Source organism: Schistocerca americana, chromosome X (genome assembly GCF_021461395.2).
Source record: "Schistocerca americana isolate TAMUIC-IGC-003095 chromosome X, iqSchAmer2.1, whole genome shotgun sequence".
Lineage (NCBI taxonomy): Eukaryota > Metazoa > Arthropoda > Insecta > Orthoptera > Acrididae > Schistocerca > Schistocerca americana.
The window spans coordinates 600,025,404-600,049,786 of record NC_060130.1 but is presented as its reverse complement, the minus strand read 5'-3'; the positions used below and the strand labels follow the sequence as shown (position 1 = coordinate 600,049,786).

General features: G+C 43.8%; 1 protein-coding gene across 4 annotated transcripts in view; it reads right to left on the bottom strand.

The window, feature by feature from the left end:
• The window catches only part of LOC124555142 (elongation of very long chain fatty acids protein AAEL008004-like), a 913,230-nt gene that overhangs the window by 211,604 nt on the left and 677,243 nt on the right, over positions 1-24,383 (bottom strand). The window lies entirely within an intron of this gene.

Genomic DNA, 24,383 nt, shown 5'->3' with positions numbered 1-24,383 from the left:
GTGTTTTTACATTGTTACTACTTTGTCCAACCTCTGTTCTTCCTAATTACTACAAAAATCCTTATCAGCCTTGATTTTGTTAGGGTTTGCAGTTCTTGCAGTGAAGTTGTCACCCACTCTTTTCGTATCGCAATTTTCGGTTCACATACGGCCTCGAGTGGCCTTAAACTGCGATAAACAAGCCTTGCAAGTACTCCCCAAAGGTTGTCCACGTGGTTCATATCTGGGCTCGTGTAGGCCAGGCCAAGACATCGTTATCTTTATCTTCAAACCACTTTTTGGTTGTCGCAGAAACACGCACAGATGCATTACCTTGTTGAAACATTAGACTTTCGTGCCCTAAATCCTCATAAATTCTAATCAGTTCTGTCTCCAGTATCTCAGTGCACAAGTTAGAGTTCGTTCTAGTGTTCAGTCAAGCAATGTGTGATTTACCTTTAGCGCAGAGGGCTGCCTAAAATCGTAACACTTACACCACCAAAATTTCTGCTGGTTCTTAACTGCTGCTCTGTTCTCAGATCATGCCAATAACATTGAAATCTGTCTGGACCATCTAAATTTAACTTATTCTCATAACTGAAGATCACTTTATTCTATTCTGAAGTCCGTGACTTACGTTTCTCAGCAATCTCCTATTTAGCCTGCTTATGTTTGTGTGTTAGAGCAGTCGTTTCTTGAATAAAAGATGCATGTCAATTGACAAAATTTGTCGTACACATCTGGCAGTTACTGACAACTGAAAATCAGCAACAAATCCAGAAGAATAACGATTCATTGCCCTTGCTTTTTGCAAAAGGAATAGTTTCGATGTCTCAAATAATTTTCTACCTAGCCCATATTTTCCGTTCTGTCCATATCGTGCGTCCAATCTAACGAAATTATCAATCACTGTACTTCAATGGTTAAATTTCTTGGCGATTTGACGATTAGAATCCCACTTCCTTGTTCATACCGATGTTTGCTTTTTCGTCCTATGATAGCTGTATACTTATGTGGATATGGTGTCTGTTCTTTCGGACATGTCCATATCTATATAAAAATATAGTTCTGGCAATACCGGCCATTACTACCTTCTTCTGTGCGGATGCACACATATTACCCGAACTCTTACGGGACTTGGTAAGAATGTCTTCCACGAGTAATGAGTGTATAAGGTGAAAATGTTGGTCTCGCGGGAGGCGTGCGCGAGATAGTCCCTGCAGTCGCGCCCTCCTCTATGCCCTCGGTGGCTCAGATGGATAGAGCGTCTGCCATGTAAGCAAGAGATCCCGGATTCGAGTCCCGGTCGGGGCACACATTTTCCTCTGTCCCCGTTGATATATATCAACGCCCGTCACCAGCTGAAGGTATTAATATATAATTCTAATATGATAACTGTTGTCCGTGTGGCATTGTCACAATCGTGGTGTATGTACACAACACGTACTGTCGGTAATGTTGCCTCTTTCCTCTCTGCTGTAAAGGCACGTATGCACACACTAACGTCACATAGAATTGACTGCCTTCATACTGAGTTCCACCCTGTATCACCTGAATCGTTGATAGCTTGTTATTTACTGTACTACTGACATCAAATGCGATACCATCTGACTGTGTTTGTCAGTATACTAGATTTCATACTACTGCATATTTAGCCGCGCGGTCTGAATTCTTCCACATCCGTTTCCATTCCTGAAACGCTTGCTTCTTTAAACCAAGCAGCGACGATATCCTCTTGCAACTCGCACTTAAAATCTGGCAACAGCGCTACCAGCTGATGGATCTTCCTTCGTCACACAGATTATAGGGATCTCATGGATTTGTGTGTACTCTTCCAGCCCATTTACTACCTTCGGTCTACGAATATGTATCATAAACTTACGGAAACTATATCGTGGCGTAGTGTAATGCCTTTGGGATGCACACGTAGACTGCCCACATTTATTCAAGCTAACATGCTGTTTCCTGAATTCGATCCTGTGCCCCTACACACCATTCTGGACTACCATAACCAATCGGCTTGGTCTGGATGCTTGATGGTTCGAAATCGCTCTGCGGCACACTGATGTACATGCGCCTTGTTTGTAAACGTGTAAGCAGTGGAAATCGGGGAGAACGCCGTAGCGTGGTGTGTCTAATGGGTTTGGCGTGCAGAGCTGGAGCGCTGCGGCAGTCAGCTAGGTGCGCGCTTAACGAGCAGGGAAAGCAGTGCAGTACTTTTGTGTTTAATGACGGCGAAGCCATTACAGACGCAGCAATTAGCCCGCGCCAGGGGCAACGACAAGGCGCGGCCTTCGTCAAGCAGCCATCTCGTTACAACATGTCGTCCCAAATAGCTTTGTTTTATCCACTATCGCGGTCGAGGCCAAGGTCGCATAACCGCACCAGGAAGCAGCCGGAAGTAGCCGGACGGAATCCCAGTAACCAAAACAGCCTTCGTCGCCGAATCTTGTAGCTATGAAGGGGATACGAGTGTATTACGTCTAATTTCTGATTCCTAGCCAGTGCGCCAATATATTGAGCTAAACCTGAGTCCCTGCAGAGAGTTCGAGATATGAGGTCGTACGATTTTTTAGATGATGACTCGTCTGCTGAATGGAGACACTAAGCCTAGCAGCCCCATTAGTGCTTTTCAAGGGGAGCGGGACATCCTTCACCACAGGACTCGACGCCCTCCGTTCAATTTTCATGTAATCAAATGCTACAGTCTACTATTTAACATGTCTCTTTTCAATACCTACAACGCAGAACTGCACAGCATTATTACAGACTAGCTATATGCCCGTGCTTCGGAACGGAAGTTAGAGAAGAACCTTTTTAGGGTTCCGTAACTCAATTCGTAAAATCATAACCCTTATAGGATCACCTTGACAATAAGATTGTTTTTCCTAACGAAGGTGTCAAATATAAAAGAAACCTATCGAAAGAAGGAAAGCAATTTCATAAAGTTTCTAACAAACAAAGTGATGGATGGATGGATATTAGTGTTTAACGTCCCGTCGACAACGAGGTCATTAGAGACGGAGCGCAAGCTCGGGTGAGGGAAGGATGAGGAAGGAAATCGGCCGTGCCCTTTCAAAGGAACCATCCCGGCATTTGCCTGAAGCGATTTAGGGAAACCTAAATCAGGATGGCCGGAGACGGGATTGAACCGTCGTCCTCCCGAATGCGAGTCCAGTGTACTAACCACTGCGCCACCTCGCTCGGTAAACAAAGTGAAATCACTAAATCCGTGTGTGCTAGTTAAGTAAATTCAATGCCAGTCTCCATTCGTAACGATAAGATTGAGCCGCTTAATTCTGTCACTGGGATAAACTTCCAAAAATACATCCGTCACTGCGGCAAAAGGAAACATAGAAAACAGCGCCATTTATTGGTTCTTTGGTGTGCTGCGAAACTACTAAGCTAGCAGACTCATAAAACTTTAAATTAAGATGTCTTTTTTAGTGATCCAGTTTTGATAAAATAAAGCCCATATTTTACCTGAAGCTACGCTTATGTTACGTGTGAAAACTCTATGAAAGCTCGTCTAGTAGTTTTGAAGAATATCGTGTTTAAACAGACAGACAGACATGATGCTTCTAGATAAAACTTTAAATCACGATAAATTTTTCTGTGATTCAGTTTTGATGAAATTGAGCCGATACGTTTCCCCAATCTACACTCGTGTTAGCTGCGAGGACCCCACGAAAATTCGTCTAGTAGTTTTGGAGATTAGCGCGTTCGAACCGACAGACAGACATTAAGGTTTTAAATACGTTTCAAATCACAATAACTTTCTTTTTAGATATTCGATTTTGATGAAATAGAGCCTATATGTTGCCCCAATCTACACTCATGTTACCTTTGAACACCCTATGAAAATCCGTCTTATAGTTTTGGAGATTAGTGTGTTCAAGCAGACAGACAGACACGAAGGTTTCAGATAAAACTTTAACTTTATATGCATTTTTTCCATGATCCAATCTTTATGAAATAGAGCCTATATGTAGCCCTAAGCTGCGCTTAAGCTGTGAAAACCCCATGAAAATATGAATAGTAATTTTGGAGGTTAGTGTGTTCAAACAGACAAACAGAAAGACACTACAGTTTTAATTTTTTTTTAGAAACGTAGATGACCGAAACAGTTTCACAACTTAGCTGCAGCTAATTTTTATGGAGCTTTGTAGTCAAATCAAAACATAGTGTCCTTTTGGCAGCAATTTCCGCTTTCTTCCGCCGAAGCTACCTAACAATCAGTTAGCAGAGATAGTGACAAAATTGACAGAACCAATGGTGCTCTTAAATTACGTTACGAGTCTTTAAAGTGAAACTTTAGAGGGTGGCTTCACAAAGAGAGCAACTACCAACTTGCTCAGTTTATAATAATTACAGAATACTTCTGTAACGCGAATTCAGTGGGTCGGCTGACAGTGACCATTTCCAGAACTGGAGATATATTCACATTACAGAAAATACGAAGATAAAAATTAAACGAAAAACTTGAAAGTGAATCAGTGCATTTCTTAAGGTGTTTCGATAGTATACTTAAATAAAAATAGTAAAACACATAAATAAGCACAATCGTAAAATCGATATAAGTAATCTATGAGCCAAATTTTTAAAATAAATAACCCCTGTACAAAAGCATTACATAATCTGTGGAAGACCTATAATGTTATCTCTGTGGACTACTTGTAAGAAGATCTTTGTTACATTTTTTGTTTATATAAGATATTTTTGATGTTTAAAGTGTACAACAGGCCGAAATGATGTTTAGTGCGTGTGAGACTGCGCAAATGGACCATTAGAAAACTGTAAGTACAAATTCTTCTAAATTTCGCCACTATATTCGCCAAAAGAATCGATAAACACTTATATATTACAGTAAAAGTCAACAAAATTAAGCAGACTCTCACACATTGACATCAAAAGAAATGGCTTAATACACACAGAAAACGCACTTGAAAATAGGAATCATTTTCGAAACGCGTCGTGCGAAAAGTGAATAAAGAAAAATCGTGACTGCTAGCAGAAGATTTATTTATAAACAAACCTATTGTTTTCACAGTCGCAGGCTTTCAAAAACCATTTGTAATGGACCGAATCAGGATAATCCAGACACTACCGTACAACGACTCACCAAAAGTTAATCTCTTCTTTGCGATCTTGTGGTCATAAGATGCGCAAACTTTTCTGTTACCTGTACAAACAATTAGAGGAAATAGTTTTTTTGAGATATTGCAAAACTGGTTCATGCCGCAGCCAGAGATCAACAGACTTGATTTAGTGTGCTAACAGGATGTCGCGGCACCCGTCTTCTAACTTGCCATTATTCAATTCTATAAACACAACACTGGGTAATTGATGGATCGGTCGTGGTGGGGACAATGACGTGGAATTCTGTATGCCCTCCACGGTCACCCTACTTAACCACTTTTCATGTTCGTGCGAAGGATTATGTAAAATGTTTGGTGTGTGTCTCACTTTATCACCATATTCTCCAGAACTATGACCTCACATTACCAGTGTCTTCTAATTACTTGATATGGATATGTTACATTGAGTGTCGGAGTAACTTAGTCGTTTTGGTCGACGTCTGCAGAATTGGCGAAGGAGAACACATTGACGATTTATAACAAATACTTTGTTTCTACTCGTATGTATTACTGGAAAGGTCTACAGAATTATGTGAAAAAACGCAGCTACAGAGGAGAAGGTAAGTGCTTAACGTCACGTCGACAACGAGGTCGTTAGAGACGGAGCTAAAGCTCGCATTAGGGAAGGATGGATGAAGAAGTCGGCCGTGCCCTTTTACGGAAACCATCCTGGCATTTGCCTTAAACGATTTATGGAAATCACGTAAAACCTAAATCAGGATGGCCGGATACGGTGCGAGTCCAGTGTGCTAACCACTCCGCTACCTTGCTTGGTCGCAGCTACGGTACATTGGGGATGTTGTTTCAATAATTTGTAATAATTCTGTAGAAGTGACACGTCGATGAGTTAAGTCGGATGAAATCACTTCACAAACGTCTAGGGAGCAATGTGAGGTTTCTATACTGCCACGAAGCTCAGTTTAGAGGATGGATATGGTATACGATGTTTATTGGAGATGAATAACTTGAAGTTTCCCGTTAACGATAAAAGAGGACAAAGGGGAGAGAATAAAGACAATATACGTCGCTGTCGTTGGGGACGGAGCATTAGCTCTGTTGGGCAAAGACGGACGAGGATCGGAAATCACGGAGATCCGAAACAGAATCCTGGACGAGGATTATAAACCCGTTCATCCAGCATGTGGAAGTAGCATTGCTTAATGCGCTAGCTTGTATGATGGACTGCTGAGCCAGATCCTAAACGAATCCGCGCTGATTAACGGCACTATGTCTGGTCCAACGCCCAGTCTGAGAGTGGTTTTTAGGCGGTTTTCCACATTCATCTACGTACTGCCGGACTGTTTCCATAACCCTGCGCTAAAAACATACTAACAGAAACAGTTAAAATACAATAAATACAGAAACAATGATTATAATGAATTACAAGCACCTCATGGGTCACTATTTTTTTATGATAACCGGTTTCAAATCTGACTAACAGATCATATTGAGATCAAAGTTGAGAAAAGGACCACGACAGTATAAAAAATTATGCAATTGTAATACTATAAAAAATACCGCCAATGATGATACTGAAAATAACATTGAAACTTCAAGAAATTATTCGTACCTAATGCTGCAAGGACTGGCAAGGTATACAGATGTAGGTTTAACAATAATAAGTAGTTCCAAAATCATGGCTCAGTGACTGATCCGCAAAGTGTACCCTGCAATGGACGAGCAAACACTGAAGAAAGAGAACAGGTGGCCATGTTTTGTAGAAAACGTTTTGTTCAGGAGATGGAAACAAGTTTCAAATTTCACATTTCTCAGTTCCACACGTTACCGGTGCGCAGCAAATGTATGTAGGTATTAGCAAAGAATGAGATATTGTTGTGGGAAAACCACATGGCACCAGTGCCTACGCTCACCAGGACTGGGCGGCCGAAGTGGCCGTGCGGTTAAAGGCGCTGCAGTCTGGAACCGCAGGACCGCTACGGTCGCAGGTTCGAATCCTGCCTCGGGCATGGATGTTTGTGATGTCCTTAGGTTAGTTAGGTTTAACTAGTTCTAAGTTCTAGGGGACTAATGACCTCAGCAGTTGAGTCCCATAGTGCTCAGAGCCATTTGAACCATTTTCACCAGGACTCTCACGGTTGCGCCACTGTCACGGACGAACATGTTTGTTTACGTCGCGGCTCAAGTTGTGGTCTTTATAATAGCTGCCGCGCCATATGCTACGTATTTATAGACGACGAAATCATCTGAGAGTTTAAGCTCTCCTGTAGACTGCTGGAGCAATAAACAGTTATGACTGTAACGAAAGAAAACTGGATACCTGTAAACGTTCAATAATACCAACATCTATTGGGCTTTCTCTGCGATACGTTGCAATCGACGTAAGCTTTATTCTTCGAAGAGGACCTGCGCTGTAATCAGTCCTTCTGGGTAAAACGGGTTTAATACATCATTCAATTACTAAATTGCATCATTCTAGTATTTGGCCACATTTTTGATAATGATATTTTCAAAATATGTCTTTCCTTCTTACTTTCGAATAGAAAAATCAGTTACATGATTTTCCGATACCTCCATCTTCCGTACCTACAATTCACATGGAAGAACTATAAAATAAAGAACATTAGAAACAAATATAATACATCAGAAAACATACATCGTTGCCACTAATGCTCTGTCACTTGAGTTCGTAGACGTTCATTCTATTTGACCCCAAGTGGTTGAACACAGCATGTATGTTTTTATTTCAAAAGGTTTTCTCACCTTTTATATTGTATTGTGCATACTGGCATGCTTATGGATTGCAGTTTCTTGATTCTACATATAGAACTCGACATCTGCGAATACCTACTGTAATTGTGTTGCATTCTTATTAGGGAAGCCATTACATGTTGCTCTTTCCACACTACTGAATAGTAGGATACAACGTAATATTTGTGCGATGTCATTTGACAATGCCCAAGAGGGCGAAATTAGGTAATCTCGAGTGAAATGAAGTAAAGTATTTACCTGAAATGAAAAATCGCTTCAAGCACGAAAATCAGTGTCGCTGTGGCCCAGACATGAAAAAAAATTTTGAAGAAATCTATAAAATGCTAGCACATAGCAACAAAGTGCTCCTTAATAGCTCATCTTGCTTTTTTCGCATTCAGACTGAATGCTACATCATTATTTTAATAAACTTTGTCTGAGGGGTCTTTCTCAATGAAATTACCTTTGGTTTTGCATATGCCCACAGTTCCCCATTAATATCAACAGGATTACACAATGGTAATTGTGGAGGTGTTACAACAAGATCATGGCAGTTATACACCACTGCAGAAACGCTATGTAGGGTAGAGTGTTGAATCTTAGAGCACTTTTCTGTCTTTCGTCTCTTTGCAGCCCTGTAATAGATATTTAATATATATATTTTTACTATCTAAGTACACGGCGTTGCTATTAGCCCATCTCCTCCTTCCCCTTTCTTTCTATCTCATGCGCTCTTCTCTCTGCCCATATCCTTCTACGCCATCTCTCTGTCCACATCCTCCACCTCCTACTCTCTAAATATCTCCTCCTGACCCTCTCACTGTCCATCTGCTGCTCCTCTCCTCTCTCTGTCCATCTACTCCTTTCTCCTCTGTCCATATGTTCCTTCCCCTCTGTCCATATGTTCGTTCCCCCTCTGTCCATCTACTCCTTCCTCTTCTGTCGATCTGCTCCATAACCCCCCCCCCCTTTGTCCATCTGCTCCTTCCCCTCTGTCCACCTGTTTCTTCCCCCTCCCCACTGTCCATCTGCTCCGTACCCCCCCCCCCCCCCTTTGTCCATCTGGTCCTCTCCCCCAGTCCACCTGTTTCTTCCCCCTCTGTCCTGCTCCTTCCTTTCTGAGTCCATCTCCTCCTGCCCTTTCTTTCTCCTCCTTCCCTCCCTTCTATTCATCTCTTTCCCCCTTTCTGTCTCCATGTTATCACCCCCACTCCAATAGCTGGTTGCTGGCTATTTCCTCCACTGTATGTCTTTCCAGATAGTAAGTAATATGTATACCAGCTTTAGTTGAAAACGAACCAGTGGTTTAGGAGGAGGTGTGGGACATACACACACACACACACACATATATATATATATATATATATATATATATATATATATATATATATATATATATATATATTCATATGTGCATCCATTTTTATAAAATGTATACATTTCATTTTGAAATGACAGCATTCTATTTACGTAATCTGCAACCCCATTCCGAAATTACAAAAATTACTCTGCAGAAATGAGGTTTCTCCAAATGTGAAAAACTTTTCCAAGGTATTTATTTATTTTGACTTTTCGCTTGAAGACCATACAGCCAATTCCAAGGTACAACATGGCACCCTGGGACAAATATTCTACTCAAATTTAAAAGTGTTGCAACCGAGAAAATCTTGTCAATATTGTATTCATATGTTACAGTATTACTCTGCTACACACCAATAACCAGTAAATGAAATCAGATTAGGAAGTATTATCAAAAAGCAATTACAAGTCAGAAACATTCTGAAATAGAAGCTGTTGGCAACTGACACAAATTTTCATTTTCGAGACAGTGAAAATTGTTGAAACATTAAAGAAAGTCAGATCATTTGCAATTATCATATGTTCCACGGAAAAGAGACCTTCCGTTTCAAGGTACAAAATGGTGCACGACTGACGAAATGTGGCTTAAGCGTCAACACGCTGTGAAACTAGTTTTAAAATATACGGAAATTGTCACCACAGAATTCTGTAAGTGAAGAATTAACAATATCCTCAAAATAGCTTTAGGATGTTATACAGCGCCTAAATATGTAGGACTTGTAATATTTAATAACGCTGCATGAAACACAACCTCATGCCTCACATCAACGAAACAGTAGAAAATGACAGAAACTGCTTATGACGCTCTGTGGTGCGCAGTCCTTCCCCCATGTGGTTCTAAAATCGGTCACTAGATTGAAAAATAGACCAGAAAACATCGCGTGTTCTTACGTACACTATCCTCCAGGTGAAACACTCACCCCTACTTCTCATGTTTCGTATTGAAACGTTGTAGAATTTTGACGTCGACTTGACATGCGGTTTCAACATTTTCCTGCAAACATTCTTTTTAATAGTAAGACAACTGTCGTTAGCCTTAATATCGTCGTAAATACACTTTCCCCTATCTTGGCTAAAGATGAATCCGATACTATTACACTTTTCTCGCCATTCAGAATTGTTTTGTGAAGATTCTCTTTTCCAGTCTATTGGTATAGCATCGTACAAAAGCGACTTACCATTTGATTCATAGTCATTAAATTTACTTCCTTCACAAATACATCTTTGCGGCACTGAAGATTTTAACTAATCTAGCATTTTGTGAACTCGTACCGTTTCTTCCAGTTTGTTTCACTAACAGGGGGCTTTGTATTATTTCTTATGTTTTTTAAAAGCACTGTCCGAAACTTCGAATTAACGATTTCCCCACTCTGTTCAGAACGTTCAGGTGTTACTTAAGATGTGTAACATGACGATTTTACTTTCCCGGTGCGCAACGATCGGTCTCTTTTTTGTCACTACAATTCGGTGACTGACCCATTTATGGAGACGAGCCGATTCGACCTTCATTTCCGTATCGGTAAATGAGGTCATCAGTGGTAGAGCGGCTGATTTTAATAAGCAAGCCCCGACGCCTCATTTCACATCTAGCACTGCTGTAGCGATGAAAGCATAACTAGGAATGACAACGAGGGTTACCCGTAATTTTTTTTGTGTTTCCAAGAAGGAAACAGGCTCCGCGTTATAGGCGGGTCAGTTACGACGAGGTAACCTTACGTAGTACAAACGACAATGAACTCCTTCACTTAGTAAAAAAGCAGTGAAGACACGTTTTTGAAACACGCTTTCATCATGCCATAGCGTACCTCACGGTACAGGCTAAAAAGTCCATACAGAGTTCTGAGACTATGTTGTTTTGGCAGTTATTAAATGTTCTGCCTCGATCACACATTTTTGTAAAATTACGAGTGCGTGATGAAAAGTGAGGCCTCCTTATTTTTAATGTAAGCCCTTGAACTTTTTAAAATAAAACAAAAGCTATTAACATTCAAAATCTTTATTCTTAGAGATGGGTACTGTAACAGGCAATTCCTGCCTAATACCTGAAGAGAAGATGAAAATCTTTATTCTTCATGTCTACGTGTTTATTTCTCGACGTAGTCACCCTGGCGAGGAACATATTTCTTCCAACGAGAGACCAGTTTGTTGATGCCTCACTGTAGAATGTTTGACTTTGTTGACAGAGCCACAACCTCACCTCCGCTTGCGCCGCTTCATCTCTGTCAAAGTGAAGTCCTCGAAATGTTCTTTAAGTTGTGGAAACTGGTTAAAATCGGACGGCGCGAAGTCAGGACTGTACGGAGGATGATAGATGACAGTGAACCCAAGGCGTCGGATTGTTGCAGATGTCACAGCGCGCGTGTGCGGTCTGGCACTGTAATGCTGGAAGAAAGGGTGCTCCGTGTGTGGACGAACTTTACGAATTCTAAACTCGACTACAGGACGCTGTTTTTAACGCGCCGACATTGTTACGTTACACACCGCCATGTTTGACGCTACAAATTGGAGCCCTCTAGCGGCAGCTGGCTGTAAATACACTACTGACCATTAAAACTGCTACACCAAGAAGAAATGCAGATGATAAACGCGTATTCATTGGACAAATATATTATACTAGAACTGACATGTGATTACATTTTCACGCAGTTTGGGTGCATAGACAATGAGAAATCAGTACCCAGAGCAACCACCTCTGGCCGTAATAACGGCCTTGATACGCCTGGGCATTGGGTCAAACAGAGCTTGGATGGCGTGTACAGGTACAACTGCCCATGCAGCTTCAACACGATACCACAGTTCATCAAGAGTAGTGAATGGCGTATTGTGACGAGCCAGTTGCTCGGCCACCATTGACAAGACGTTTTCAATTGGTGAGAGATCTGGAGAATGTGCTGGCCAGGGCAGCAGTCGAACATTTTCTGTATCCAGAAAGGCCCGTACAGGACCTGCAACATGTGGTCGTGCATTATCCTGCCGAAATGTAGGGTTTCGCAGGGATCGAATGAAGGGTAGATCCACGGGTCGTAACACATCTGAAATGTAACGTCCACTGTTCAAAGTGCCGTCAATGCGAACAAGAGGTGACCGAGACGTGTAACCAATGGCACCCGATACCATCACGCCGGGTGATACGCCAGTATGGCGATGACGAATACACGCTTCCAATGTGCGTTAGCCGCGATATCGCCAAACACGGATGCGACCATCATGATGCTCTAAACAGAACCTGGATTCATCCGAAAAGATGACGTTTTGCCATTCGTGCACCCAGGTTCGTCGTTGAGTACACCATCGTAGGCGCTCTTGTCTGTGATGCAGCGTAAAGGGTAACCGCACCCATGGTCTCCGAGATGATAGCCCATGCTGCTGCAAACGTCGTCGAAGCGTTCGTGCAGATGGTTGTTGTCTTGCATACGTCCCCATCTGTTGACTCAGGGATCGAGATGTAGCTGCACGATCCGTTACAGCCATGCGGATAAGATGCCTGTCATCTCGACTGCTAGTGATACGAGGCCGTTAGGATCCAGCACGGCGTTCCGTATTACTCTCCTGAACCCACCGATTCCATATTATGCTAACAGTCATTGGGTCTCGACCAACGCGAGCAGCAATGTCGCGATACGGTAAACCGCAATCGCGATAGTTTACAATCCGACCTTTATCAAAGTCGGAAACGCGATGGTACGCATTTCTCCTCCTTACACGAGGCATCATAACAACGTTTCACCAGGCAACGCCGGTCAACTGGTGTTTGTGTATGAGAATTCGGTTGGAAAGTTTCCTCATGTCAGCACGTTGTAGGTGTCGCCACCGGCGCCAACCTTGTGTGAATGCTCTGAAAAACTAATCATTTGCATATCACAGCATCTTCTTCCTACCGGTTAAATTTCGCGTCTGTAGCAGGTCATCTTCGTGGTGCAGCAATTTTAATGGCCAGTAGAGTACGTAGACATGAAGAATAAAGACGTAGAATGTTAATAACGTTCGTGTTATTTAAAAAGCTTTAAGAGTTGTCCCATTACAAAATCCTGAGCTACAGCATTGCCTTTTAGCACTCTCTCGTATTAGAAACCATACATCACGTGGTTCGTTAGCTCCGTCGTCAGAACATAGAAAACAAAAATTTTATCGAAAAAATTTGCAAACAGTATCTCGTCAGATTTTTACTTTAATGCTACAACAACGTTTTGGGAGAAAATTTTATTCCTTATAATGTGATGATGGAGTCATGGAAACGCGCCAGATATGGATTTTAGTTAAAATCTGAAGAAAAGTCCGATGAAGACAGATCATTTCATAACAGCTGTGTCTTATCCGAATTTTCGAAAGGAAAAACTGTCGCAACAGCATTAGCTCTTGCTTAGCACGAATCCCACATACTAGAACGACACCAAAGATTGCTAATGCAAACACACCGTTGGCCATGCAGCTTCCAGAACAATGGTGGGATAACTAACAGAACAGAAGTAGCACAATGGCAATCTTTAACATCTTTCCAAAGTACTGAGTCGTGAATTACTCTGTATTCATTAGATTTTAAGAAGTGAATAATACACCTCGTCTTACTTGTATTCTCTTTCCCTCCTTTCCTGGTGGTTTCACTCTCGGTACACGATATACATTCTCGAGAGCAGCAAGTCAATGTTGCAGCCAAAATTTCAAATTGTAAAGTTTCTGTGGTACTTTCAGTATCGTTGTTCTTTATTACAAGTGTTTGAATTGGAGGAGAGAGACATGGTATCGGTCACATACGCCCAGGACAAACATTTTAATGGACAGCCATGTCAGTGCACCGGCAATCGGAATCGTCGCATTAGTTGGTTGAGAAATCAGCGACGGCCTTGGAAATCGCGAGTCTCGCGAAGCTACAGGCCAATGCAATGACGAGCAGCACGCTCTTGCCACGTATTGTTGACAATGCGAGCAGCTGGTCGCGCAATACTGATGCGCCATGCAATCACAACACTCCGCCACGCAAACCGACGCTCGAGGAACACCTGCGGCGCTAAGGAAATACCACCGTGGCTCAAAGAAACAACCTGCCAGTTTTGTTTATGAAGTTCAAATCATGCAGATAGTGGAGTTCTGTTGGTGGTAGCATAAGCGGTACTATAGCTTCGAGACAGTAGCAATATACTTAGCGATCGTTGGAAGTTAAAACTAATGTTCGCCGTGGTAGTGTCAGTGCTATACTGCGCTCGGAAAAAGAAGCGCCATGACAGCTACGTGAGTGAAAACAGCAATCATCTATACAGTTGCGGTAACACTGAGACGTTGTGACAGACGCGCGAATCGTGTGCACCAAGCCCACTTTAACTGTCGGGGCTCTTCTTTCACCGTAAAGACTACAGTATTATCAACGACAGTGATCAATGATTTAATATCTCTGTTATACGATAAAACAGCAAGTGTGCAGCTTGTGTGCAGTGTCAATGGTTGTCTGGGACAGATTGTCGTGGAGCGTGCGAAGCAAGATTATCCGGAAAAGGAGATAAAATCAAGTAACAAAAACCAGCAGTAAATCCTACTCCGGCCGGAGTGGCCGAGCGGTTCTAGGCGCTACAGTGTGGAACCGCGAGACCGCTACGGTCGCAGGGTCCAATCCTGCCTCGGGCGTGGATGTGTGTGATGTCCTTAGGTTAGTTAGGTTTAAGTAGTTCTAAGTTCTAGGGGACTGATGACCTCAGAAGTTAAGTGCCATAGTGCTCAGAGCCATTTGAATTTGAGTAAACCCTACCTTTAGAGAGGAAGAAAAATATGAAGAATTGAAGGACAAGAAAATGGACTGGTCTAATATTTGTATGGAGCATCCAATTTTCCTTTTAGAGAACTTACAATTGAAAACCAAACAGAAAATGTTTTCCACACAGAGATTGTTGGAAAATTACATGTTTATATTTGCAAAGGCTAAAATCTAGCCCACTGATACTCATCTAAGTGCATCCACACTTGATTAAAAAAAACTACAGGTGTTGATATAGTATCTTGCTGTAAATGCACTCTGCTTGATCACCTTTCCTGGAAACCCCAATAATTCCATCGCTTTTCTAAAGATTCTGGCTGCCGCGGCCGCTCTATCCTTGGGCTGGGGACAATTTACGTTCGGTAAGAAGTCCTGTTCGACATAACCAGTAGCAAATTTCATTGTCTCATTATCACTACGGTCTGCAACCGTGGTGTGGCCGAGCGGTTCTAGGCGCTTCAGTCCGGAGCCGCGCTGCTGCTACGGTCACAGGTTCGAATCCTGCCTTGGGCATGGATGTGTGTGATATCCCTAGGTTACTTAGGTTTAAGTAGTTCTAAGTCTAGGGGAGTGATGACCTCAGATGTTAAATCCTATAGCGCTTAGAGCCATTTGAACCATCTGCAACCGTAGCCGTACGATAAGCGCATCTAACTGCCACGCAAAGGATCCATGTACTAGCAAAGATTTTTCCTGGATGGGAACAAACGCGGTGGACTCAATCGGGGGGTTGTTTGAAGGAGAAGCAGCAGATCCGATTTGGGAAATCCGGCATTACAGCGACTCCATAACGGCTCCCTATGGAGCGTTTGGCAGAGAATGTTTGAGCTGTCGCTCCACGAGGCCTGATCAAGAACTGTTGTATATACGTGATGATCAGAAACAGTTTGAAAAGCTTGTTAGGTTACTGGAGGGTAGGTTATGAGAAATAACTGCTAAGAAAAGAATCGACACATTGCGCCGTTTCCGAGTTAAGTAGCGTTGAAGTTAGCCAATCAGGCCGTCGAACGCATAAATTCAACCAACCCGCCAGATACATTTAGTGGCGGTTGTTCTCATAGCATAGATAATAGCGCATGATATTGCTCAGCCTCTGGCTCGTGCTCGATTCTTACTACAGTCCATGTCCAATTTTTGTATAGCGCTCTTGTTCGGTTTTAGGAAACCAAACGAAGAACACGTTTGGCGACCCCGTCTCTGGCGGACCGCTTGAATTTGCGCGCAACAATTATTTCTCATCTCATCCTACCCTGAAACACGCTTACAAGTTTTTCAGATTGTTTCTGATCACCCTGTGTAATCATCAATCTGATTGGATTCGTTGGGAATTCTCAAGACACGGAGGCGACTGATATTAGAGAGGGGAATGCCAAACAAATTGTATTCAAATCTGTCGCACCGAGCGAGATGGCGAAGTGGTAACACACTGGTCTCTTATTTGCGAGGAGAGTGATTCAAACGATCGTCCCGTCATCCAAATTTAGGTCCTCCGCGATTTCCGTAAATCACTCAAAGGAACAATTAGTTTCCTTTCCCAGCACATACCTGCCTGAGCCTGTGTTCAGTCTCTAATGTTCTCATCGTTGTCGGGACGCTAAACTTTAATTTCCTTCCATCCTTCCTTTTAGATCTGCTCAGTGCTATGCATTGACTTGGGTAATAGACGCTGTTCGACCGTCTGCTGTCCACTTCGGTCGAGTCGAATCACTTTATTAAACTAGTGAATTAACACGTTAAGTTATTAATTCAATCGCCACTGGACTTATTTACCAGTCTATTGTAAATCGGTTCAAACAGTACTATACACGAAACTTCCTGGCAGATTAAAACTGTGTGCCGGACCGAGACCCGAACTCGGGTCCTTAGCCTCTCGCGGCCAAGTGCTCTACCAACTGAGCTACACAAGCACGACTCACGCCCCGTCCTCACAGCCTTACTTCTGCCAGTACCTCGTCTCCTACCTTCCAAACTTTACAGAAGCTCTCCTGCTAACCGAGTCTCGGTCCGGCACACAGCTTTAATCTGCCACGAAGTTTCATATCAGCGTACACTCCGCTCCAGAGTGAAAATCTCATTCTGGAAACATCCCCCAGGCTGTGGCTAAGTCGTGTCTCCGTAATATCCTTTCTTTCAGGAGTACTAGTTCTTCTTGGTTACCAGGAGAGCTTCTATAAAGTTTGGAAAGTAGGAGACGAGGTACTGGCGGAAGTAAGGCTGTGAGGACGGGGCGTGAGTCGTGCTTGGGTAGCTCAGTTGGTAGAGCACTTGCCCGTGAAAGGCAATAGGTCTCGAGTTCGAGTCTCGGTCCGGCACACAGTTTTAATCTGCCAGGAAGTTTCATATCAGCGCACACTCCGCTGAAGAGTGAAAATGCCATTCTGAATACTACACACGTATGCGAAAATACCTAACACATGATGTTCACTGCCAAATAAGATAGCTCGATAAAACGTTGACAATACATAGAAAGAACTGCTACAATATAGTACAGAAGGCAGTTGAAAGAAATAAACTGTAAGACGAACATAAATAACACTTTGAATAAAAGAAAATTCCTCTGAAGTCAGCGCTATGTATGATAGCCCTTGAGCATTACAAAAGTCGGGACATGGTTCTCACTAGAGTGTGTGATCACCATGGATGGAAATGCATGCTCTGCAACGTGCTCCAGTACTGGCCACAAGGTTGGTAAGTTTTTCTTCGTATGGCGTACGATTCCTTCACCAGCACGGTTTACAACTGCAGGATGGTTTCTGGTGCATGTGGACGTGATGTAATACGTTTCCGCAATGCATTCCACATGTGTTCTATAGGATATGAGTTGGTGGAAGGGACAGGTCAGTCCACTCGCTGAATATTCTCTCGTTCTATGAACTATTCCACCGGCCCAGTTGTATGCGGTAGGGCACTGTCATCAATAAAAATGAAGTCAAGGCTGAATGCATACCTAACGCAAATGGGGAATACGTACAGTGTCACAATAACGTTGACTGTTAAATGCGCCGTGTGCAAAGATTGTGAGGTCAGTTCACCCTTGGCAAGCCGGGGTGCCGAGCGGTTCTAGGCGCTACAATCTGGAACCGCGCGACTGCTACAGTCGCAGGTTCGAATCCTGTCTCGAGCATGGATGTGTGTGATGCCCTTAGGTTAGTAAGGTTTAAGTAGTTCTAAGTTCTAGGGGACTGATGACCTCAGAAGTTAAGTCCCATAGTGCTCAGAGCCATCAGAACCATTTTTGAGTTCACCCTTGCAACATTATGCCTCCGCACACCATGACACCTGGACAACCAAAACGATCATGTTCGGCAGTTTCTGGGTGCGTTAACTGCGCCATATGAGGGTATGTCCAGCGTTGTGTTAGGTGTGGGAAGCGTAACGTTGTATGGGCATAAAGACCAGAAAATGTTTGAACACGGTACACCCACTGATTAACATGTTATTGTGAGAATAGTTACACTGAGATCACCCAGATTTATGAGGTCACCTGGGCATTACAGAAGGCGGGACATGTTTCTTAAAAAGGTGTGGGATCGCCAAGGACAGCAACGCATGCTCTGCAACGTGCTTAATTATCTCCACGTACATGTTTTCAGAGGTGCATTCAGGTGTGATTTCATTTTTATGGATGACAATGTGGGACCGCATCGAATAGTACAGGTGGAGGAGCTCTTGGAACGAGAGGATATTCGGTGAATGGATTGGCCTGGCAGCTACCCCGACTTAAATTCCATCGAGCACGTGTGGACCGCGTTGGGGAGACGTACCGCGAGAAGTTCGCATGCACCAAAGACCATCCTGCGGTTGTCAAACGCACTGGTGGAGGAATGTTATATCGTACCACAAGATTTCATTGTCAACCACGTGGCCAGTAATGAAGCACGTTGCAGAGCATGCATTGCTGTCCCTGTTGATCACACACTCCATTTAGAACCATAATGCCCTGGGACTACCGTAAATAGCGGTGATTTCAGCCTAATTATTGTCTCTCACATCTTTCAATTATCTTCTGTACTATATTGGAACAGTTCTTTCTCTGTTATGATCCAAGTTTCATGGAGGTACGTTAGTGGGTAGTGACATACTACGCGAAAGTTACTTTCATACCTAAGTTCTGCGCATCAGTGAAATACGTTGAATGTTTCTGCCCGTGGTGGTAATTCTAATCATGAGTGTAAAGGGCTGCACTTGGTTCCGGTGTCTGCTGGGCGGAGGAAGTTCATCATCGTGATGGAAATGATACTGTCTGCGATGATTTAATTAGCCATCTAATCGTGCCAGTACAAATGGTGACGGTAGTGGAGGTGGTAGTAGTGAGAGGGGCAATAATTCTTACTAGCGACGGTGACGTTGTGTCGATGGCTGGTTTTGGAAACAAAAGTATTGATTATCACCTGCGTTTCTCGGTTTATAAACGCAAACAGAAAAAAATAAGCCATTTGGATGGGTAAACAAATTCAGACCACGCAGAGTAATGTTTCCGTGTCTTAAGTCTCACCAGACAGAGAGAGAGAGAGAGAGTGAGAGAGAGAGAGAGGAGAGAGGAGAGAGGAGAGAGGAGAGAGATCTTAACTCCAGTAGCATCAGTGGCGTGTAATATAGGTGTCTGATTATTAGGTCGACGTTAACCATTGAGAGACATGTTTATGGTAACATAACGAGATGTTCAGATACAACATGATATGTCAAATATGAACGGTGTACCGTCTGCCTAGAAAGTTCCGAGGAGACTGATTTTATTCCTGGCGTATAAGCGACGTTAGCGCAGTAGCTACGATGGAAATTTAAGCTAACTGTAAATAACAAGTGTGCATTGAACCAGACAGTTGTGAGCGGGCACAGTTAAGTAGTGGACGTGCGACTGTAGTATAGTACATCAACGTTGTTGTGTCACAAATCGCATTGGAGCAACGTCTCAAAATCAAGTGTTCAAGACATTCTCCAGAATATTTTGGGGAAGAGAAAAGTGTGTGGAAACTTTGTCCCGCAAACCTTGACTTCCGAACAAAAACAACGAGCCGTGGACATCTGCCACGACTTGACTGAAACGCCAAACCCGTGGAAAAAATCATCACGGGTGATGACACTTGGTGTTATCAATACGTACCTACAACTAAATAGCGAAATTCACATGAGGGATCAACGGTTTGACGGCATAATCGACATTCAAGCCAATGTGACACGTGAGTTGGACAACATCTCAAAGAAGGACATTTCTTACAGTTTCACATCGATGTACGAACGTTCTGTGTGTTGTAATCAATAGAAAGACGCTGCTTACCATCAACAACGCACACTGCCTCACTCGGCGACACGCAGCGAAGAGGTGTGGTGTTCCACACTCGACAAACTCAGAGTCTGCTGCTAGAAATTGTGCGCTGACCTATTCTTCCCTTGCCACCCGAATGCAGGTGACTAAAATCTGTCCAAGAGGTAGGATGCGAACTAGATATCTATGGGTCGAGCACCGGCGGACTAACATGCCGGAATTAGCGACAGAGAAATAAAATAAATTGGCTGCCACCTTCCACAACGGTTTCTGGAAAACACATTAAGTAGCAGTTGCAGTGAACGTTGCGTTGTGAGATGCCAGCAGACTAAAAATGTGTAAATAAGAATTAGTGCTGTTCATGACAGCAAAAAAGCTTTGTTATTCGATAGTAGATGAGCGTCAGTTCAACATAATTTTCTCTCTCCTCCTTTTAAAGCGTATCCCTTCCTCCTTACAGAGCTGAAACTGTTTAGTCTCCAGTAGTCGCTACCCGAGCGGATCCGAAGGTGAGAGCTTATTACATCACAGACCGCAGCCAACACCAGCCGCCTGTGTGTCTGCTGCGTGTTGTCCGTCTAGCGGCAACGAAACAAAGCTGACTGATTCTTACGATAAGTTTATTACTGCATCATTTCTCTTACAACTACACAAATACACTAAAGCGCCAAAGAAATTGGTATAGGCATGCGTATTCAAATACAGAAATATGTAAACAGTCAGAATACGGCTCTGCGGTCGGCAACGCCTATAAAAGGCAACAAGTGTCTGACGCAGTTCTTAGATCGGTTACTGCTGTTACAATGTCAGGTTATCAGGATAAAAAAAAAAAAAAAAAGGTTCAAATGGCTCTGAGTACAATGGGACTTAACTGCTGAGGTCATCAGTCCCCTAGAACTTAGAACTACTTAAACCTAACTAACCTAAGGACATCACACACATCCATGCCCGAGGCAGGATTCGAACCTGCGACCGCAGCGGTCGCGCGGTTCCAGATTGTAGTGCCTAGAACCGCTCGGCCACTCCGACCGGCCCGTACGATCATTTCACGAGTGTACCGTGAACATCAGGAATCCTATTAAACATCCGCGTCCGGAAAAAGATCCTGCAAGAACAGGGCCAATGACGACTGAAGAGAATCGTTCATCGTGACAGAAGTGCAACTCTTCCGCAAATTGATGTAGATTTCAGTGCTGGGCCATCAACTAGTGTCAGCGTGCGAACCATTCAACGAAACATCATCGATATGGGCTTTCGGAGCCGAAGGCCTGTTAGTGTACCCTTGATTACTCTACGACACAAAACCTTACGCCTCGCCTGGGCCCGTCAACACCGACATTGGACTGTTGATGACTGGAAGCATGTTGCCTGGTCGGCCGAGTCTCGTTTCAAATTGTATCGAGCGGATGGACGCGTACGGTATGGAGACAACCTCATAAATCCATGGAACCTGCATGTTAGCAGTTGACTGTTCAAGCTAGTGGAGGCTCGGTAATGACGTGTGGCGTGTGCAGTTGGAATAATATGGCATCTCTGAGCATCCTGTCTGATTCCCTGCATCCAATCATGCCTATCGCGCATTCCGACGGACTTGGGCAATTCCAGCAGGACAATGCGACACCCCACGTGTCCAGCATTGCTACAGAGTGGCTCGAGGAATACTCTTCTGAGTTTAAACACTTCCGCTGGCCACCAAACTCCACAGACATGAACATTATTGAGCATATCTGGGATGCCTTACAACGTGCTGTTCAGAAGAGATCTCTACCCCTTCATACACTTACGGATTTATGGACAGCCCTGCAGGATTCATGGTGTCAATTCCCTCTAGCACTACTTCAAACATTGGTCGAGTCCATACCACGTCGTGTTGGGGCACTTCTGCGTACTTGCGGGGGCCCTACACGATGTTAGGAAGTTGCACCAGTTTCTTTGGCTCTTCAAAGTAGTTGCCCATTCATGTCCAAGTACAGGAAAATTTTACATCTGAACCATTCTTCCCCAGGTACAGTCAAGCACTGCATGTCTCTGCTTGCACCACCTCCGATTTTAAGGCCCCTGTACGCGATCGGACTTGTTTGTCAAAAACGCTCTTTTCCATCCATGGGTCAAACAAGCTCGTACACGTACCAACAAAGTTTGTCACTTTAACCTCACTTTTGGAGCAGGCGCTGCTCGTGTCCCGAAGTGTTTCGACAGTAGTGGGAATGGCCACCAAGAATGTGACATCTGTCATGGTGGTACGACACTGATAGCCTTATGTCCGGTGGGATGCGGCAGAAACGTATCTTAGCGACACGAGATACTTCTGCGTATTTAAATTCCTATCAGTAAAACAGGAGCCAACCGTGTGGGTCGTGAAAAGCATGGAGCAAACTTTGATGCACGAAGAACGTTGTTTTTATCCACTTCTTTGATCCAGCGTTGTTGGAGGGGGCAGGGGAGGGGGGGGGGGGGATGCATTATCCCGACGCCCGGCCTCCCTTCGTCCCTGTATCCTCACCTATGTCTCTGTTTCTATGTGTCTCTAGGACAAGTGACAACATAAATCTATAGTCACTGATGACATTGGGTTTAAAAAATGGCTCTGAGCACTATGGGTAACTTAAGGACATGACACACATCCATGCCCGAGGCAGGATTCGAACCTGCGACCGTAGCGGTCGCACGTTCCAGACTGAAGCACCTAGAACCGCTCGGCCACAACGGCCGGCTACAGGGTTAAAAGCCCATAGACGACATCCATAATGGTTTTTGCACATTTCTCTGGTTTCATAACTCATTACGCACTATTATCTACAACCAGTCAGAAGGACCGATCCAATTAACTATTTAGGCAAAATATAACCTGAAAGAGCAAGGTGTCTGTAGCACAACGGGTTGTGTAAGCAGAAGAAACGAGGAGCTGACTTCCACAAAGAAGAACCAGATTCCTCACGCAATTAGAAAATGAAGAGGAAACTCACGAAATAGCTGTAATTCCGTCGCCAGCTTCAGAATTACTGCAGTGAAACCTCGTCCCGGTGGAAGCTTAATACCAAGAGCCAACGCGTCGTGTACCGTGACCGCTGTGTCATCCTCTGTCAATGGCGTCATAGGACGCGGTATGGAGGGACGAGGGTTAGCACAGCGCTCTCCCGGCCGATGCTAAGTTTCATGACCTGGAGCCGCTACTGCTCACTCAAATAGCTCCTCAACTGGCGTCAGGAGGCTGAGTGCCATCCCTTGTAGTCCTCCGAGTACCACCGATAGCAGACGAGTAGTTTGTCACATTATGACACAGGGACAGAGGTAACGGTCTACCTAGTACCATTTTGTTCTAGTTTGGTTACAATTCATCGCACAAACTACAATAGCACAACAACACTAATGAACCTGAACTTTACGTCTACCTTCTAAATAGTATGTTGGGCCATCCTTGGGATGCAATACAGCAGCGATTCTGCGTGACATGGCTTAGACAATTCTTTGGTAGGTTTCCAGAGCTGTGTAGCATCAGATGTCTACGTGCAGTCCAAGCAGTTCCTATAAATTACGGACAGGTGGTTTGAAGGTGCGGAGCTAACGCCCGATAGCGTCCCAGGTGTGTTTCGTCGGTTTTTAGATCAAGATAATTTGGTGGCGAAGATGTCAACGCGATTTCCCTATCATCGTCCAACAGCACGTTTCTGGCATTGTGGCGAGGACAGCTATCCTGTTGGAAGATGCAATCCCAATCGGGGAAGATATTAAACCTAAAGGATTGGAAGCGGTCCACAATAAAGTTAACCTAGTCCATAGCTGTCAGCGTGTGTCGATTACTACCAAAGGTCCCATGGAAGCCCCAGTGATTGTCCCCCATACCATAATAGTATCCCCATTGGACTGCGGCCTGTGGTGTACGTTTCGAATATCCGTTTGCCTGAATGACAGCATACCTGGGCACGGTCATTAACCTGGTTTAGCAAGAAACTGGATTAATCCGATCAGGTGACACGTTTCCATTGATCCACGGTCCAACCTCGATGATCCCGTGCACACTGCAATGGTAACTGCTGCGTAGTCTGCTGCGTAGCTCCATATTCAACAATGTACACTGAACAGTGAGCCCCGAAACATTTGAGACTTCACCGGCATTGCACTCTTTCGTCAGATCTGCCACAGATCGGCACTTTACAGAGCGGGTAGGAGTCCATCATCTCGTTGCGAA